Raw genomic sequence first — 18503 nt, 5'->3', positions numbered from 1 at the left:
TGATGATACAGAGCTGGTGGCTGATTCATGTGAGAAACTGCAGAAGCTGGTGACTGAGTTTGGTAAAGTGTGTGGAAGAAGAAAGTTGAGAGTAAATGTGAATAAGAGCAAGGTTATTAGGTACAGTAGGGTTGAGGGTCAAGTCAATTGGGAGGTAAGACTGAATGGAGAAAAACTGGAGGAAGTAAAGTGTTTTAGATATCTGGGAGTGGATTTGGCAGCGGATGGAACCATGGAAGCGGAAGTGGATCATAGGATGGGGGAGGGAGCGAAAATTTTGGGAGCCTTGAAGAATGTGTGGAAGTCGAGAACATTATCTCGGAAAGCAAAAATGGGTGTTTGAGAGAATAGTGGTTCCAACAATGTAGTTTGGTTGCGAGGCGTGGGCTATGGATAGAGTTGTGCGGAGGAGGGTGGATGTTCTGGAAATGAGATGTTTGAGGACAATATGTGGTGTGAGGTGGTTTGATCGAGTAAGTAATGTAAGGGTGAGAGAGACGTGTGGTAATAAAAAGTGTGTGGTTGAGAGAGCGGAAGAGGGTGTTTTGAAATGGTTTGGTCACATGGAGAGAATGAGTGAGGAAAGATTGACAAGGAGGATGCATGTATCAGAGGCGGAGGGAACGAGGAGAAGTGGGAGACCAAATTGGAGGTGTAAAGATGGAGTGAAAAAGATTTTGTGTGATCGGGGCCTGAACATGCAGGAGGGTGAAAGGCGTGCAAGGAATAGAGTGAACTGGAACGATGTGGTATACCGGGGTCGACGTGCTGTCAATGGATTGAACCAGGGCATGTGAAGGGTCTGGGGTAAACCATGGAAAGTTCTGTGGGGTCTGGATGTGGAAAGGGAGCTGTGGTTTCGGTACATTATTACATGACAGCTAGAGACTGAGTGCAAACGAAAGGGGCCTTTGGTGTCTTCTCCTAGCGCTACCTCGCACACATGAGGGGGGAGAGGGTTGTTATTTCATGTGTGGCGAGGTGGCGATGGGAATGAATAAAGGCAGACAGTATGAATTATATACATGTGTATATATGTATATGTCTGTGTGTGTATATATATGTATTCGTTGAGATGTATAGGTATGTATATTTGCGTGTGTGGACGTGTATGTATATACATGTGTATGTGGATGGGTTGGGCCATTCTTTCGTCTGTTTCCTTGCGCTACCTCGCTGACGCGGGAGACAGCGACAAAGCAAAATAAAAAAAATATATATATATATATATATATATATATATATATATATATATATATATATATAGCAAGAAATCTCAATCGTGTTTAGTGTTTGTGGTCAGCTACCTGTGCTCTGTACTTTACATTGTAATATTTGTAACTTTACCTCTTCTTAAGATCACTTGACAGTGGTTGAAAAAATCTGAAACGTTTTGTTAAACTACATTGGACTGGATTTTGTGTTTGTTTTGTGATGGTGAAAATGAGTAGTGGCATTTCATTATTCTAAAAAAGGAAGAATAATAACTGGAAAGTTGGAAATATTACACAAGAATATAAACAAGTATGTTGGCTTGTTCAATAAATAAAGTTTGAGAAAGAAAAGAAAACAGCTCCCTAAATATCACTGGAAGACGCGACACTTGGCATCAATACTATGCAAAGACCTGAGATGTCTGTTATGCCAGATAGCGCAAGAGATAGTTTTCTTTTTTTATTTTGTTTCCAAATTTTTTGAGCGAAGGTACGATCAATGGATATGTTGACCTGGCCAGGCTTGTGACTTTACCATTAGAGATCTGGTCAAAATCTAAGTCATTATTTATACACGAGTCGTACCATCATGCGCGAGAATCGTGCCCAAGTGGTCAAAATAGAAATAAGAATCAGAAACAGAAAACGAGATTATAATTTTTCAAAATCTTTTTTTTTCACTTGTTTTTCTTTTCCATTACACTTTATTTTCCTATTTTAGTTATCAGAATATAAAAAGACCGTTAAAATATCAAGTACTTTACTTAATTTCGTCCACATTGGCTGTTTAACAATCGGCAAAATTCGTGTAAAATTGAGAGTTTTGGGGATACAATTTTTCTGATTTCATGTTTCCAGAAATTATCTTACAATAGGGTTGTCCTCACTCTGCATGTATAATGCAATATTCCCAGGCATTATTAAAAAGTATTTTTCGGTTTATGGCAAAGACACTCAGCAACCCAACATTCAATTACTTTTAGTGACGCAATTTCAATAAATGATTTCATGTATCTGTGAATGCCGAAATTTGACCAGTATCTACTTCTATTTCACAAGCAAACAAGGATCATAAGTCTATAAAAGATCAGCAAGCCGTTGTTGAGATGATGTTGTATTGCATTTGCAAACACATCAGTCACAAGAGGGGGTTACTTGTACACTTGGTTTGGTCTGAATTCTGATTTGTAAATGTTATTGACAGCTGTTTCCCTATACCTCGCCATTATGCATTATAGAAGTACAACCAATTTTTTGTTTCAAAGAAAGCAATTACGTCCACTTTATACCGAAGAAATAGAGTATGTGAGGACAGAGATGGTCATGTTTGATTGGTATGTATTAGTGCGAGCCATACGACCCAAACTGAAAAGTGGAAAAGATAATATGTGGTGGAAACGAGATGCTCGAGGAGAATTTGTGGTGTTAAAACGAATGATTTTCTTAGGAATGACCATTTAAGAGAGCTGTGTCGTCTAAAGCTGGTACGACTGGGAGATTTGATCTGGGAGTGGGAAATGGTTTGGGCAGGTGGAGAGGATGAGTGAAGAGAGTTTAGGATACATGTGCCTGACGAAGGGAGCAAGGGAGAGGGTGGACATAGAGGACGTGGAATGAAGAAGTGAAAGATATCAAAGTGTAAGTCGTAAGAAATTATATAGTCTAATATGTCTCTGTTATACATCATATGAACTTGAAAGTTATCCCCCGTAAACAAGGGTCAATATTTCCACAAGCCTTATAATATATGCACAATAAAACCTGCTGGAGAGCTTGGCATGCCTGGTTCACTTGTGCCAGAAGTTTTAGAAAGTGATGAATTACACAACAGTGGTCACCAACAGTACTAGGTATGCCAGTGATTATGTCTTGTCTATAATACACTTGACCTGAATTGGTACTGGGCATTCTGGACACGTGTCTACCTACCTCAAGGTCATCTGGGAGTTCAACGTCGTGTTGTTGTTGTTGTTGTTGTTGTTGTTGTTGCTGGTGGTGGTCACGGAGGTAAGGCGCTCCTTGTGGCAGCCAGGGAGCTGTCGTGGTCGCTTTCGCCATTCTTCCCAGTACCTGAGACACACGAGATGTCGTATCATCAGACTGAACGACCTTTCTCCCCACCCTTTATCCCCTCGTCAGTGCGAGTTCTCCGTACCGATCATCATGATCCTTGACCTCACAAATGTAATTGGCAATGAGCTGAAATTAAATGTTAATGTTTTTTCTCTCTCTCTCTCTCTCTCTCTCTCTCTCTCTCTCTCTCTCTCTCTCTCTCTCTCTCTCTCTCTCTCATCTATCTATCTATCTATCTATAAATAGCGTGAATTTTGGCGATTTTATTACCTCGTTAAAGCTAACGCTTTCTATATTGAAATGACAGACATTTATATGTGTATTTTACTTCCAACTAAAATCCTGTTACACATTTCTCTCTCTCTCATATATATATATATATATATATATATATATATATATATATACATACACGCATACATATATGTATATATATTCTATACAGATTCGCCATTTCCCGCGTTAGCGAGGTAGCACCAGGAACAGACGAAGAAAGGTCATATTCGCTCACATCTATTCTCCAGTTGTCATGTGTAATGCACTGAAACCACAGTTTCCCATCCAAAGCCATGCCCCACAGGCCTTTCTATAGTTTACGCCAGACGCTTCATGTCGACTCCAGTATATCACATCGTTCCAGTTCACTTTATCCCGTGCACGCCTTTCACCTTCCTGCATGTTTAGTTCCCAATCGCTCAAAATCTTTTTCACTCCATCCTCCTATCTCAAATTTGGTCTCCCTGTTCTCCACTTTTGACACAACCTTTCTGCCAAACTTTGCTCACTTATTGTCTCCATGTGTCCAAACCATTTCACAACCATTTCAGTTTTCTCAACCACGCTCTTTCTATCACTATACATTTCTCATATCCTTTCATTACTAACTCGATCAAACCATCTCACACAACATATTGTCCACAAACACTTCATTTCCAACACATCCACCCATATATATATATATATATATATATATATATATATATATATATATATATATATATATATACTTTCGCTCCACAATAAAACCCTTGTCTCCTGACGGGGGAACGGAGGTCAGGGCAAAGCTCACACCCACTGGACCAGCATTCTTCGCTACCACTCACCCCCTCTCCTGTATGCCTGACTGAGCCAACACCACTCACCTCACCTGTTGTAGTGACACCACCACACCTTAACTGCCTCCCCCTCCTGAACCCGGTGGGCGTTCAATAACAACATTAATCAGCTGATCTACCAACCAATCAGCTGATCGAATGACTAAAGTGGCCGATTCATCAAGGAACAAGTCGGCCAATGAATGATTCATGACTTTCATCATTTAACCGACACATCAATTTGCCTAAACAAACATTCACAAATGCAAACACATGACCTTGTTAAACACTCCCACACACACACACACACACACACACACACGTAGACAGTCATATCTACACGTGCGAATAATAGGGATGATGATGAAGAGGATGGTGTAAGAATAAGCGAGGAGCTGGACTAACAGATTCAAAAGTATTTTCACAGTGGGAGATTGATACTACAGCCTTAACACCAGTGAAATGGGATACGGAGAAGGTCTTGGGAAGCGTTAGAATTCCTAGAAAGGAAATAAAAGGAAGACTCAAGAAATTTGAGAGATTTAAGTCTCATGGTCTTGATAAAGCTTGCCAATATGTGGTGAAGATGTGTGCGCACATGACACCCTTGGTAGGCCCTCCTAGCAATGCTGAGATGTCGCTAGAGGAAGGTAAAGTGCGTAGGGAGTAGAAGGTGGCAAATATCGTTACTATCTTTGATGTAGGAGACAGGTTAAGTTACTTATGTGATCGACATTAAAGTTATTTATAGAAATATTGATGAAGAAACATAAAAGTGTTGTAAGACTTATTTTCATTGTGGTCCTTTTATAGAAATACCAAACGACTTAGACAAACATGGCAATTAATTGGTTAACATAGGAAAATAAGAAAATAGATATTGCCTAAATGCAAGGATAAAAAGAGGCAAAACTAGCAGTACAGAGTATGAACCCTTGAAGGATGACTGAAACTTGTAACTTAAAATAATCCTTAGCGTTTCTCAGTAATATCTTTCGACTGAGAATTCCTGATATATATACGCAGGATATCCACACTTTGGAACCAGTACAACTGAGGGTACTCTCTCCACAACGAACAACAACTGTTCCTGGTACTGTGACTGGATGACAGATTCTATAATTGATGTTTCAGACAGGTCGGAGCATTTTCATTGTATACGTCCTACATATGATTCAGTTTCAGCTGTGTGTCTTTTCCGGTAACATACAGAGTTTCTGAAACTACATCTGTTCCAGCGCGTATTCTAGTGGGTAAACCTAATGAATATTTCACAACTTTAATTTGTACCACTTGCGAGCGAGAGTTCGACCTCTTCATGAGTCCTCATTACCATGATGAGCAAAAACGATGAAACCGACATTAAAACAAAGCAAAAACGAATGAATTTTTTATGCTTTTAAATCAAAATTTCTACATTTTTCACGCCATTTTTTTTTTACCTCTTCAGAATATTCAATTAAGATATTGTAAGCAATATCATCTTCTCAAAGGGAATAGTCCAAAGGCAAAGCGAGATATGTTACTTGATATTTCAACTCAGAATAAGTTCCATTATCATGTACCTGTGACCGAACACAATGACGCAGACAATATCAAACTCAGTTTGACCGAGATAAAGAGACACCTTGTTTCCACCGACCACTCGCTCTACGATCGACCAATCTCCTTGAAGAGTGTGGTTTGTAAAATGCTCTCAGAAGTAACCAGAAAGCAAATTGATGACTACTTGCAAAGAGGAACTGCTGAAGCGGGAAATTTGATGGATTAAGGGAAAAGGACATCATGCGAATAATACTAATTAGACATCTACGAAAAGGTGAACTCCGTTTTGAACAAAAGAGAAGGATGAAGAAATTATTCATATCTAGAGCATCAGACAGCATTTGTCACTACATCACACAGAAGGCTGATGAAGAAGTTGGATATTTTCAGAAATGATGGATAGACTCCATTGACGAACAGATGATTACCTTATTTGAAAGGAAGCAAGGATGCACGTCATAGGAGGCTCCTCGGAACGGGTTGCCATCACCAGTGTTGTGCCACAGGGCTCCAGACTAGAGCTACTGATTCTTCTCTATCTACTGAAGTGAATTGCCAGAGGGATCGTACTCGCACCTGAGTAAGTTTGATGTTTATGCCAAAGTCGCGAGGGAAAAATGAGTGAGGAAGGTGCAAGTTTGAGGTATGCCAAAGTCGCGAGGAAAATGATGAGTGAGGAAGGTGCAAGTTTGAGGTATGCCAAAGTCGCGAGGGAAAATGATGAGTGAGGTGGGTGCAAGTTTGATATATGCCAAAGTCGCGAGGAAAATGATGAGTGAGGAAGGTGCAAGTTTGAGGTTTATGCCAAAGTCGCGAGGAAAAAATGATGAGTGAGGAAGGTGCAAGTTTGATATATGCCAAAGTCGCGAGGAAAATGATGAGTGAGGTGGGTGCAAGTTTGAGGTTTATGCCAAAGTCGCGAGGAAAAATGATGAGTGAGGTGGACTGCATCAACTTACAAGGAAACTTAGACACTGTTCAGAGTTAGTCTGAGACGTGATTGATGACTTTCATTACTCGTGAATGCAACGTACTGAGGATGGTGATATAGCGACAGGAGGCCTTGATATGAACATCGTGTAGCAGGATATAAGCTACAGGAATCTGTGTTTGAGAGGAGTCGACGTTGTATTTAATCCATCGCCAGAGCCACCAAATATGAGAATCGCATGCAAATACATAGAGAAAGAATTATTCAGCAACATCTTCACATCCTAACTCAGGACATGACTAGAATATGCTTCTCAAGTGAGGTCAACGTACTTAGAAAACACAAAGAACTAAGAGAGACGGTTCAGAGGACGGAAATAGAGCTTTTTAACCACGCGTATGTCCTCCTCTTGAAGAGAGAAGAGTAAGATTCGACTTTACCATAATCTCTGTGTTTTTAATTAGTTCTATGACGTCAACAGCAGAGATTCCTCGACTGATGCAAAGATGTAACAGAGGTTATGATATGAAAATGAACAAGATGATTGCTAGCAGAGAAGTACTTATATAAGTGAAGTGGATGAATGGAACTGAATGATTAACCGTAAATGCAGACAGCATAGAGATGTTTAAGAAGTTGTTTGGTAGTAGAAAAAAATCATACACACAGATGCACACACATACACACTCAAGAGACCCACGTAATTATGCACGAATACATATATACATACATACATACATACATACATACATAACTTTGCACAGTGGTCAGAAACATCTTACTCCCGTACATATACACAGGAATCTGTATGTAATGAACTTGAGGGGTAGACATAGTTCATAAGCCGTCGCCAGAGTCCCAGCTTAGGAAAATAGAAAAGGGAACAAGCTTCCTGCTCACAAATATGTTTGCTTTCATGTACATGAATAATGAATTTTAAGCAAATCTATCATATCAGACCAAAGCTAGAATACGTCTCTCAAGTTTGGACACACTGTACTTAAAGAAATAAACAGAAATAATGAGAAAGGTTTAGAGGAAGCCAAGAAGGGTGCCAACAAGGGTGCCAACAAGGGTGGTCACTAGAATTAAGAGATATGAGCTGTTGTGAAAGGGTAGACGTCACAGATCTGGTATCATGGTAGAGGAAGATCTACAGAGAAAACATTAATCTCAACATTTGTCTTTTATGACGATGTCAAAAGTGAGCAAGTCTTAGAAAGACTAAGAATCTTATCCAGCAATTTTCTATAAAGATATAAGAGTGATGGATGAATAGCATTAAAGTGAACGAGGATAGGGAAGATGGGGTCCTATGAGTGCGAAACTCCTTCCCCGTAAAGTGCAAACAGGTAATTATTGATAGGATATTTCCCAGAACAGTAGCAGTTGCCGCAGGAAGTGCCTCCCATCTCTGTCCACCTTCCTCTTCACCTTTCTAGGGACGCTGAACTTCTCTTGAAGTTTCTTCATATCTCCTCGACTGTGTTTACTTCTAAGTGCCTGATCCAGTGTTGCTTCTAGTGTCTAAAATTTGATGTCATAATGTTTACTTCAAAATCGTTTCACACATTTCCACTGAATACACAAACGTTATTTTGATCTTTCTTTGTGGACATCACTAAACCTGAAATGGTGTTACCTCTCGTTGGGTCGCGGATCTTTCAGTTCAAAAAGCAATCTTCAGTTGAATCAATTAGTCTGTTACCCTCGCAGTCATCCGTCCAGAGATCCCGGTTCGTGCTGGGGTCGTTAAATCTCCTGCAGTTATTGCTGCTTTGTTATTTACTAACGAGCTGATATCCTCGTTCAATCGCTTTCATTTTCTACACACTGTTGGAGGTTATACGCAACCAGAAATATGATTTTGGACTTGTTCATTAATTCATTTTACGTTGAATCGCATCCATTAACGTAATCTTTTACTACTTTACTTGTAAGTTTCTCTGAGAGGTTTATCATGACCCCATCTCCTGCCTTGTGTAGACTTTCTTTATTGATCACATTATATCCAGGAATTCCTAACTCTGGTGATTAGTGGAAATTTTGTGGAATTTATTAAGGTTTCTGTTGTTGTTGTCAGTCTGTTCACTCAATGCGTCTTAATACCTCTGGCTTTGGCATATGAAATGTTAATGCTGCGCTCGGAGAGTCAATATGACTACGTCTCTGATCTCTGAGGTCAAACCCCTGTATTCTGGTCCCCTGGGACGCCGCTTGACTTAACAAGTGCGGTCACAATTGATCAGTCCGACAGTCGACTTCCTAGATATGACCTGCTCTTGCTCTGCAGCTGGCGAATACCTGCTAATTGCTATCATGTAAAATCCTGTTCAGCCTTATGATACTAATCCCATTTGAATGCAGGCCATCTCTAGCAAGCAAGCCTGAGCTCCAATGAACCCATCTCACGAATTTATTTTGTCAGCCTCCTCGAACCTACAAATGTCCTCTGCTCTTCTACAAATCCCAGAAATTCTGGGCAGTAGTCCCCAATACCATCACCTTCTTGTGGCTTTCATTAGATAATCCTTTAAATCTTCTATACTTCTCCCGATTTTCCTCTGCTCTACACTGAACCATGTTGTTTGTTCCAGCCTGGACAGCAATAGTGATGTCTTCTGCAGTGTCCCTAGCTATGATATCTTGGTTATTGTGCGTTAAGTCTTGCAGCCTAGCATCAGGGCAGCACAGCAGCCTCGTCGTATTTTTCTTCCTACCGCAAAAATCCAACCGTCTAATCAACGAACCCTCAACAAGGGTTAAGGTTTAAGTTCTTCTTTCATATCGTCACGTAACACTTTAAACCTACTGTCATTTCCTGCAATCGTTATGTTTCCTGTTATCTTAGACTTTGTATCATTCCTAATTAACTTGAAGATGATCACATTTCTTTACTGTCATCTCCACCTCAGCCATTATAATATTTCAACTTACATATTTTCTGAGTAACATTCTCATTTTGTTTTTCCACGAAATCTAATTTCTGCACCACAGCTTCCTCAGACGTGTCCTAGGAGAATAAGGTTTAATGGCAATACATTCGATAACCACCTTTTCTTGCAAGGTAAATATCATATCCACTGTACTTCTCTCTGAGAGTTACACAGATATACAGACCACACAGGTCAAAGACCAAGCGTGGATGGTCTGGCCTTAACACTACTGCAAAAGAGGCAGTCCCCTTGAAAGCAACAGAAGAAAAGGATAGCGAAGTAAAGGCTCTGATATCTTTCGATAACCTGCTGTATAGATCGCAACAAATGCAGAGAACATATTTACCTCCGTCTCTCATGACGGGGGAGGGGGAAGAGAGTGGTCGCCTGCCACATGCTGGGGAGGGGGGAAGAGGCCAGCCACCCTACACACATACTGGGGGAGGGAGAAGGGTGGTTATCTCCCACATACTAGAGGAAGGGAGCGGGAGAGGACGGTCACCTCTCACATGCTGGATAGGGGGAAGGCCACCTCTCATCCTGGGGGAGGAGGGATGTAAGCGAGGACGAAGACCACCTCTCACATACTGGAGAGAGAGAGAGAGAGAGAGAGAGAGAGAGAGAGAGAGAGAGAGAGAGAGAGAGAGAGAGAGAGAGAGAGAGAGAGAGAGAGAGAGAGATCGGTTGTGGGAGAGGACAGCCAACTCTCACATATTGAATTCAGTAAGGACTAAATGTGAGCATTCTTTCCCTTCGGGTCGGCGACCCTTGTCAATATTGCAGTCAGGCTCCCGAGTTTCCACCTCTCACCTCTCTCCCTCCCCCGGATCTCACATCTCACCCCCTTCCTCCCTTACTCTCACCCTTCTCCCCCAATGGCTCTCACTATTTTGCTTCTCTCCCCGTCAGGCTCTCACCTCTCACACCTCTTCCTCCCTGTCTCTCTTCTCTCTCTTCCTCTCTGGCTCTTACTTTTGACCCCTTCTCTCTCCTCGTCTACCACCACTCGCTTCTCTTCTTCTTCGCCTCTCACCCATCTTCATCCTTTAGCTCTTACCCATCATCTCTCCTGGCCCTTAACTCTCTCTCTTCAGATTTCACCTCTTACCCCTTTTCATTCCTCTTCCTCCTCCATTGCCATGTCTCACATCCGTCCATCTCCGGCTTTCACCTCAATCATCCCTCTCCTTTTCGAGCTTACACCTCTCACTCCCAATCAGTCATTTATCTCTTATCCTCCATATCTCTCTGTTACAGAGAGCGAAACTAACCTCAAAGATCTAGGGGTCAACATAAACAAAATGATGAGTGGTATGATAATTATGAGAACCTAAATCACGAGACAAAAAGGCATTGATGAAAAAGTTCATTGTATATACATAAGAAGTAAAACTGAACGTTGTGTAGTTTGGTCATCAACCAAACAAACGGATGTGATAAAGTCAGAAAGACTTCTGAAACACTCGAACACAATCGATAAAAGGTTAAAAGAAAACGAACAAGCTCTAGAAGGAAGTGAAGCACACACAATGGCTTAAAAAACCTTACAACTAGGAAGAAACATGAGAATCAAGCTTACAAAATTACGATGGAATTGTAGCATTATTTTAATACTTGATCGCCGTTTCCCGCGTTGGCAATGTAGTGCTATGTACAAAGAAAGAAAGGCCACATCCGCTCTCACATCCATTCTCTAGCTGTCATGTGTAACACAATAAAGCCACAGCATCCTATCCACAACCACCAGACCTTTTCATGGTTTATCCCGGACGCTTCACATGACCTGGTTCAGTCAATTGACAGCCCGTTGACCCCAGTATATAACAGCATTCCAATCCACTATCCCATGCACGCCTTTCACCCTCCTGCATGTTTAGACCTGATTGCTTAAAATCTTTTCCAATGCTTTCTTCCATCTCTAATTTGGTCTCCCTGTTCTCCTTGTTCCCTTCACTTCTGACATGTATGTCCACTTTGTCAACCTTTCCATACTCATTCTCTCCCTATGTCCAGCACACCAGCTTTATCAACCACTCTCTTTTTATTAAGCATCCTCCTTACCTTTTCCTTACTCAGTTGATCAAACCACATCACACCATAAACAAGAACATACGATTCCTGCATAAAAACAAACATGAAAAGACTAATCAATATGTTACCAGGAGAAGTGATAAACATGCACGGAACAACTGCAGAAGTATTCAGAAGAAGACTTGTTATATGGTGGAAGACAGTCCTAGATGAAGCTAGGGGTCTATGATAATGTAAGGAGCGTAGGCGGTAGAGAGAAACGGTATCATACGTAAGTCATGACGCTCGGCGAGTGTTGTGCGCTAGCCCTGCCTCTTAGCAAAATGATCGTCAAAGGTATTAGCTAGTAGGTACTCTCTCTCTCTCTCTCTCTCTCTCTCTCTCTCTCTCTCTCTCTCTCTCTCTCTCTCTCTCTCTCTCTCTCTCTCTCGTCTGCCCTTTCAAGTCTCTCCCCCTCTCACTTCTCACTCTCGCTATCCTATATATTCCTGGGGGAAAATACGCCGGACAGACACCCCACGTTTTCCTACCATATTCGCTCGGAATTATTTCAGTTAGGAAATTCCCGGGGCAGAACACAGTTTACCCTCAGTTTGCCTGCCCGTGTTTCATGGTTTACTTGTGTGCATCTTAAAACATCCTCGCAGGCATTTTGAAGTTTACGTCCATGCACTTTAAAGAAACTCAAGCTTGTGTTTAATATGAAAGTTACTTGCCTATATTTTGACGTTTTATTTACGAGTATTCTAAACTTTACTTGCCTTTATTTTGTCGTTTTTCTACTTGCATTCTTATTTGCTTGTATTTGACGTTTGCACACGTGTATTGTAAACTTTACTTGACTGTATTTTGATGAGTTTACTTCTTTCTTTAATTTCACTTGCCTGTATTTTGACGTTTATTTACGTGTGTTTCTAACTTTACTTGCCTGTATATCTACCTTTATCTAACCTGTACATTTAACTTTACTTGCCTATATTTTGACCCTTACAGTCGTGTATTTTCAATTGTACTTGGCTGTATTCTAATGCTGATCCACGTGAATTTTTAACTTTACTTGCCTGTATTTTGACGTTTATCAAAGTGTAATTCTAACTTAACTTGTCTGTATTCTTAAGTCTACCTGTGTGTACATTAAAGTTTGCTTGTATTCGATTTTAAAGTTTACATGGATATATCTAAAACCAACTTATTTGCGCGTATTTTGGAGTTTACTTGAGTTTTTTTTTTGAACTTCACCAGCGTAGAGTTTGAAAAAGCTCATTTGCCGGTATATCATATTTCTGTGAATTCTAAACTTTATTTACAAGTACGTATTCTGACGCTGGTGTTTTCTGTCTGCTGCCCCCCAAAAAAGACCGTACAGACAGCATTACAGATTTCTCGTTAATCAACCGGATTTGACAATGCAAAAACTATCACGAAGTCCACAGGAATGTCACAGAAACCACAGGAATATCACGAAGTCCACATGGATGTCACAGAAACCAAAGGAATATCACGAAGTCCACATGGATGTCACAGAAACCAAAGGAATATCACGAAGTCCACAGGAATGTCACAGAAACCACAGGAATATCACGAAGTCCACATGGATGTCACAGAAACCACAGGAATATCACGAAGTCCACATGGATGTCACAGAAACCACAGGAATATCACGAAGTCCACATGGATGTCACAGAAACCACAGGAATATCACGAAGTCCACATGGATGTCACAGAAACCACAGGAATATCACGAAGTCCACAGGAATGTCACAGAAACCAAAGGAATATCACGAAGTCCACAGGAATGTCACAGAAACCAAAGGAATATCACGAAGTCCACAGGAATGTCACAGAAACCAAAGGAATATCACGAAGTCCACAGGGATGTCACAGAAACCAAAGGAATATCACGAAGTCCACATGGATGTCACAGAAACCAAAGGAATATCACGAAGTCCACATGGATGTCACAGAAACCAAAGGAATATCACGAAGTCCACATGGATGTCACAGAAACCAAAGGAATATCACGAAGTCCACATGGATGTCACAGAAACCAAAGGAATATCACGAAGTCACAGGAATGTCACAGAAACCAAAGGAATATCACGAAGTCCACATGGATGTCACAGAAACCACAGGAATATCACGAAGTCACAGGAATGTCACAGAAACCACAGGAATATCACGAAGTCCACAGGAATGTCACAGAAACCACAGGAATATCACGAAGTCCACAGGAATGTCACAGAAACCACAGGAATATCACGAAGTCCACATGGATGTCACAGAAACCACAGGAATATCACGAAGTCCACATGGATGTCACAGAAACCACAGGAATATCACGAAGTCCACATGGATGTCACAGAAACCACAGGAATATCACGAAGTCCACATGGATGTCACAGAAACCACAGGAATATCACGAAGTCCACATGGATGTCACAGAAACCAAAGGAATATCACGAAGTCCACATGGATGTCACAGAAACCACAGGAATATCACGAAGTCCACAGGAATGTCACAGAAACCACAGGAATATCACGAAGTCCACATGGATGTCACAGAAACCAAAGGAATATCACGAAGTCCACATGGATGTCACAGAAACCAAAGGAATATCACGAAGTCCACATGGATGTCACAGAAACCAAAGGAATATCACGAAGTCCACATGGATGTCACAGAAACCACAGGAATATCACGAAGTCCACATGGATGTCACAGAAACCACAGGAATATCACGAAGTCCACATGGATGTCACAGAAACCAAAGGAATATCACGAAGTCCACATGGATGTCACAGAAACCACAGGAATATCACGAAGTCCACAGGAATGTCACAGAAACCACAGGAATATCACGAAGTCCACATGGATGTCACAGAAACCACAGGAATATCACGAAGTCCACATGGATGTCACAGAAACCAAAGGAATATCACGAAGTCCACATGGATGTCACAGAAACCACAGGAATATCACGAAGTCCACATGGATGTCACAGAAACCACAGGAATATCACGAAGTCCACAGGAATGTCACAGAAACCACAGGAATATCACGAAGTCCACATGGATGTCACAGAAACCAAAGGAATATCACGAAGTCCACAGGAATGTCACAGAAACCACAGGAATATCACGAAGTCCACATGGATGTCACAGAAACCACAGGAATATCACGAAGTCCACATGGATGTCACAGAAACCACAGGAATATCACGAAGTCCACATGGATGTCACAGAAACCAAAGGAATATCACGAAGTCCACATGGATGTCACAGAAACCAAAGGAATATCACGAAGTCCACATGGATGTCACAGAAACCACAGGAATATCACGAAGTCCACATGGATGTCACAGAAACCACAGGAATATCACGAAGTCCACATGGATGTCACAGAAACCACAGGAATATCACGAAGTCCACATGGATGTCACAGAAACCAAAGGAATATCACGAAGTCCACATGGATGTCACAGAAACCACAGGAATATCACGAAGTCCACATGGATGTCACAGAAACCACAGGAATATCACGAAGTCCACAGGAATGTCACAGAAACCAAAGGAATATCACGAAGTCCACAGGAATGTCACAGAGACCACAGGAATATCACGAAGTCCACAGGAATGTCACAGAGACCACAGGAATATCACGAAGTCCACAGGAATGTCACAGAGACCACAGGAATATCACGAAGTCCACAGGAATGTCACAGAAACCAAAGGAATATCACGAAGTCCACATGGATGTCACAGAAACCACAGGAATGTTAAGTGTTGGAAATGTCAGCTTGAAAGTAATACACAGATGGACTAGCATTAACTGTTCCGGAGACAAAAGTTATCAAGAGAGATAAGGCTCGCCTCTTCCGTCTAGATGGATACATGGTAACAAAGATGGAAAGAGAAGACAAAGGAGGAAGAGGAGGATTAGCTCTCTTGATAAGAGACAGCTTAAAGTTTTAGGGAAATACTGGAAGATGCTCCATCAAAAAGATATAGAAGGAGGGAAGTGTAAAGTGGTCTTGATGATATATATTCCTCTAAAGAATTTTACCGAACCAGAACAAATGCAGACAATCAGACAATCGCATGTTTACCAAATGGCGACCTAGCAACGTCTCTTCGTTGTATATCAACTGACTTATATTTCTCTCTTGTGTCTCCCCTGATGATGTGATTATTACACGAAAGCGCACTTGGGAACTTATCGTGTTTCATTTTCCCCGTGGACTCATAGGAATATCTTGATCACTCGGAAAATTGTGGAAGCGGAAGTGAATCATAGGGTGGAAGAGGGGGCGAAAGTTCTGGGAGCGTTGAAGAATGTGTGGAAGTCGAGAACATTATCTCGGAAAGCAAAAATGGGTATGTTTGAAGGAATAGTGGTTCCAACAATGTTGTATGGTTGCGAGGCGTGGGCTATGGATAGAGTTGTACGGAGGAGGGTGGATGTGCTGGAAATGAGATGTTTGGGGACAATATGTGGTGTGAGGTGGTTTGATCGAGTAAGTAATGAAAGGGTAAGAGAGATGTGTTGTAATAAAAAGAAAGTGGTTGAGAGAGCAGAAGAGGGTGCTTTGAAATGGTTTGGTCACATGGAGAGAATGAGTGAGGAAAGATTGACAAAGAGGACATATGTGTCAGAGGTGGAGGGAACGAGGAGAAGTGGAACACCAAGTTGGAGGTGGAAAGATGGCTTGAAAAAGATTTTGAGCGATCGGGGCCTGAACATACAGGAGGGTGAAAGGCGTGCAAGGAATAGAGTGAACTGGAACGATGTGGTATACCTGGGTCGACGTGCTGTCAATGGATTGAACCAGGGCATGTGAAGCGTGTGGGGTAAACCATGGAAAATTCTATGGGGCCTGGATGTGGAAAGGGAGCTGTGGTTTCGGTGCATTATACATGACATGTCTTTTCTTAGCGCTAACCCAGATCGCGCGGAGGCGGGGTGGTGGTGGTGGTGGTGGTGGTGGTGGTGGTGGTGGTGGTGGTGGTGGTGGTGGTGGTGGTGGTGGTGGTGGTGGTGGTGGTGGTGGTGGTGGTGGTGGTGGTGGTGGTGGTGGTGGTGGTGGTGGTGGTGGTGGTGGTGGTGGTGGTGGTGGTGGTGGTGGTGGTGGTGGTGGTGGTGGTGGTGGTGGTGGTGGTGGTGGTGGTGGTGGTGGTGGTGGTGGTGGTGGTGGTGGTGGTGGTGGTGGTGGTGGTGGTGGTGGTGGTGGTGGTGGTGGTGGTGGTGGTGGTGGTGGTGGTGGTGGTGGTGGTGGTGGTGGTGGTGGTGGTGGTGGTGGTGGTGGTGGTGGTGGTGGTGGTGGTGGTGGTGGTGGTGGTGGTGGTGGTGGTGGTGGTGGTGGTGGTGGTGGTGGTGGTGGTGGTGGTGGTGGTGGTGGTGGTGGTGGTGGTGGTGGTGGTGGTGGTGGTGGTGGTGGTGGTGGTGGTGGTGGTGGTGGTGGTGGTGGTGGTGGTGGTGGTGGTGGTGGTGGTGGTGGTGGTGGTGGTGGTGGTGGTGGTGGTGGTGGTGGTGGTGGTGGTGGTGGTGGTGGTGGTGGTGGTGGTGGTGGTGGTGGTGGTGGTGGTGGTGGTGGTGGTGGTGGTGGTGGTGGTGGTGGTGGTGGTGGTGGTGGTGGTGGTGGTGGTGGTGGTGGTGGTGGTGGTGGTGGTGGTGGTGGTGGTGGTGGTGGTGGTGGTGGTGGTGGTGGTGGTGGGGGTGGGGGTGGTGGTGGGGGCGGGGTGGGGGGGGGGTTGGGGGGGGGGGCATGTCATGTGGGGCGGCGGGGCGGGGGGAATGGATGAAGGAAGCACGTATAATTGTACATGTGTATAAAATGTATAGTCTGTATAAAAAAAAAAAAAAAAAGAAAATTTTTTGTATACTTGATATGTAGAGGTATGTATATGAGCGTCATGTGTGGCGGCGTGGCGACGGGAATGGATGAAGGAAGCACGTATGAATATGTACATGTGTATATATGTATATTTCGGGTTAATAATAATGTATACGTTGATATGTAGAGGTATGTATATGAGCGGGTATATGTGGGTGGGTTGGGCCATTCTTTCGGCTGTTTCCTTGCACTACCTCGCTAACGCGGGAGACAACGACAATGTATGATAAAATATATAACAATAATATATACAAATCAAGGGACGGGGCAACACGAGTGTCTTAAAGAGAACTCTTTTCCTCATAACACCCAAATATTAGTCACAAACAGTATGAAATTCCCTCCCCGTACGGTACAAATAATCACACACACACACACACACACACACACACCACCACCAGAGGCAGGGTGTTTACCGACTGTCAGCTGGGTCAGTCAGCCATGGGTGTGGTGGTCCTGGCTCTTGCTAGAGTCAACAGTCACTTAGTTCTCAACAAAATCATTTTCTTTTTTCGTCTTTTGGTCCGGAACAGTAAATACCGAGGAACATTGTTTGTGGAAAAGTATGTGTGTTATAGTGTGTGTGTGTGTGTGTGTGTGTGTATGTATGTGTGTGTGTGTGTGTGTGTGTGTGTTTGTGTGTTTGCTCTTATATCGATGTGCTTGTGTGTCTGTAATTACATATTTGTAAAATATGAGGGAGAGCGCTATACCTGCACAGCCCTTTGTTTTGACCTTTCATTACCTATGCCGAGTATTGGACATAGGTATGGTTAGCGCATAGCGCT

Source organism: Panulirus ornatus, chromosome 20, assembly GCF_036320965.1.
Source record: "Panulirus ornatus isolate Po-2019 chromosome 20, ASM3632096v1, whole genome shotgun sequence".
Taxonomy (NCBI): domain Eukaryota; kingdom Metazoa; phylum Arthropoda; class Malacostraca; order Decapoda; family Palinuridae; genus Panulirus; species Panulirus ornatus.
The sequence above is the reverse complement of the archived record's forward strand: the minus strand, read 5'-3'. Positions refer to the sequence as shown.